Below are 3,300 nucleotides of genomic sequence, written 5' to 3'. Positions count from 1 at the left end.
GTCTTGATTCAAGCAAGAGGTTGTTTTGCCCCAACCTATTGCTCAAGCAACAGGTTATCTCCAAGTTTTTCGGCATCACACCTCTTGCTAAGCAAGACCTTGGAGTGAACAAAAATTGTTACATAAAACAATAAAAGCAAGAGATTGTGTTGCATACCAACCTATTGCTCAAGCAACATGTCATCTCTATGTTGTGTTGCATGTAGCCTATTGATCAAGGAAGACATTGGAGTGAAATCCAACTTCCTACTTATATCAATAAAAAATATCTTGATTTGAGCAAGAGGTTGCATTGTATCCCAACCTATTGCTCAAGCAACACGTTGGGTGCACTTGGTCAAATTTGATAATTTTAAATGTTAAAAAGCCTAAGGTTCAATGTTTACAATTTTATACAAAAAATGAAGGCTTTTACAGTTCATAATTTCAAGTTAGAGATTTGTTACATTTTTCCAATTACTAATCTTTTTATTTTAAAAAAAAGGTAAGACGGGCTCAAATGTGGTTATAGGGGAGCAATGAATGGTAGCATTTGGATAAATACTTATTCTTGATCCTACTAACCAATCCCTTTTCTTGGCTGTTGTATATGCTGGTTTTGTTCTGACTCAAGGTTGCGACTCCCCCATGTGACCATGGGAAGGAAAATTCTCTAAGAGGACCTTCTTGATGGCTCCAACTCTGAGTCCTCTTGACCAAGTTGCTCCTACTGAGCATGATCCCTCATTAACCCTTTTCATTGGTTGACCTCCAACAACTTTTGAGCATGTACCTTGCAAATAGTTGGCCCCTAGAGGAAGCCTCTTGGACAGTGGAATGCTAGTCCTGGCATCCACTGTCCAAGAGCTCTTTGTGGGCAGGGAGTTAAGACCATCCTCCAATAATGATTGCTCCTTGCATTTATGATAGGGGCGAGGTGACATAGCCAAGAGATTTTTGGAAGACAATGGGGCTAGTGGTTTGATTCTGATTCGGAGTTTGGCAGCAGGCCGGCCCACCTAGTGTTCACCAAAAACATTTTTGGGTACCAATACAAAAACCTTCAACTTCAAAATTTACAAGTTTTTTTTCAAGATTGTGCAGGTTTTTTCACAAAAATATAACTAAATGGCCTCAAAATTACAAATTCAAAAGCCTTCTCTCCCAAAATTTCAAGGTTTTTTTCTAAATTTAACAATTCAAGTGACATGAAAACCTCCGCTTTTCATGAACACTAAGCATATGAGCATGACCCATCTACAATGGGCTAGAGACCCGCTCCACTAGGTCTCAAGGTGGGATCAAACTTTTAAGAAAATTGAATTTCAAGTTTCAAGACCCCTCTATCCCTTCAATTTGTCAATTGTGGCTGTTGTGATTGTGCCATAAATTTCGTATCAGTCTCATTGTGATGCTACTTAGGAAATAGTGGAAACAAAAATTTTGAGTAGTTATTGCAATCTTTATTCCTCTCAAATGCTTGGAATATTATGTGTTATGCATTATGGTTTAGTAGACTTTCGAATGCCCCAAGTGGAAACCATGGGTTTCATGCAAGAAACTCATCATGTCTAGGGCAAAGCCATCATCCAATGGGACCAAGAACAGAAAATCGATAGGGAAGGGGAATAAGCACTCCAAAATGGAGCATGTATTTATAACATGTGTATGTGTTGATTATTTGCACATATGTGAGTGACTGCATCCATGTATGTGTGCATGTGGTGTGGCCATACATGTGTCAAGTTTATGCATTTGCATGTCTATGTTTATGTATGTGTGTACGTGTGTGTGAATACGTGTGCATAATTGTGCATCTGTTCATGGGCAACTCTTCTTTCTATCATTTTACAAAAATTTGGCAAACTTCTTGAGTTCGAGATTCTGCATCCTCCACAAACACACACACACACACACCGCTCTCACACATGAATCTATAGACATATGTGTGTGTGTGTGAGAGAGAGAGATGTGTTTGCATGTAGAGATATGTATAGACATTTTTATATCTATATGCTCATATAAATATATACATAAATCATATACATATATAATACAATATATTATTATTGTAATATTTATAAAATATATATAATAAATAAATTATATGTGTGTCTCTCTATAGATAGATATATATATATATATATATATATATATGTTATATTATATATAATATAATATATATTATAATATATATAATACCATATATTATATAATATATTATTGCCCTGCCATAGGTATAGTTTTTAGTAAAGACTTTGCAATAGAAACGAAAATAGGGATTTGAATACTTTTCTAAATTTTTGATAATTTGTTGTCCACTTATAGTTAGTATCATTCATTTTTTGTTATGCTGGATCATTTAGTCCTCTCTCTCTCTCTCTCTCTCTCTCTCTCTCTCTCTCTCTCTCTCTCTCTCTCTCTCTCTCTCTCGTGCTCTCTCTCTCTCCCTATATATCTTTACTTTGCATATATCTTTCTACCCTATCCCTCCTTATGATACCATAACTTTGCATATATCTTTCTACCCTATCCCTCCTTATGATACCTTAATCCCCTTACCAAACTCAAATGCTTTCTTGGTACACCACCCTTTGCTACACACTCACAAACACCAATTTAATTCCTCCATGCCTTGCCTAAAAGCCATTACACCTTATCAGCCATGCAAATAACTAATGGCCTTCTTGGAGGACTATCTGCATACTAGGTTCTTTTTAAACCTTCATAACATCCCCTTTGTTGGCTTACTTATCTTTATTTAAACATAGGGATTTCTCTATACCACTATAGGATATTCTCTAAGCCTATCCCTTCAAGGCACCTACCCACACCCTCCACTGCCCTTCTATCTCTTTCTTTGCTTGCCCATAACTATTTGATTGTCTATTTGGTCTGCCCTTAGGGTAGTCTTAGCAACCATGAGATTTTGGCCAAGCAAAAATTAGGCATTTCTTGAATTTCTGGAAGTGAATTTTTCCTATTGGCTCTTCTTCATTGGACTTGAATGCAGACTTTAAAGTGGTTGACTTTCTCTCTCTCTCACCTCTCTCTCTCTCTCTCTCTCTCTCTCTCTCTCTCTCTCTCTCTCTCTCTCTCTCTCTCTCTCTCTCTCTCTCTGTGTCTCTCTCTCTCTCTTCCCTTCTTTATCTCCTCAAGTCTTCTTACATAGGATCTCCACCTTTCTTCTCTCTCTCTCTCCCCCCCCCTTTATCTCCTCTTCCTTCACACAATTTTCAGTGGATTCCTTTTTGTTTATTTTTAAAACTTGGGTAGACCTTATGAATTATTGAATATCATTCACCTTGTTTCTTTATTTGG

Source organism: Dipteris shenzhenensis, chromosome 25 (assembly GCF_047967505.1).
Source record: "Dipteris shenzhenensis isolate YYH24624 ecotype China chromosome 25, Dip_SZ_1.0, whole genome shotgun sequence".
In the NCBI taxonomy this organism is placed as follows: Eukaryota; Viridiplantae; Streptophyta; class Polypodiopsida; order Gleicheniales; family Dipteridaceae; genus Dipteris; species Dipteris shenzhenensis.
The sequence above is the reverse complement of the archived record's forward strand: the minus strand, read 5'-3'. Positions refer to the sequence as shown.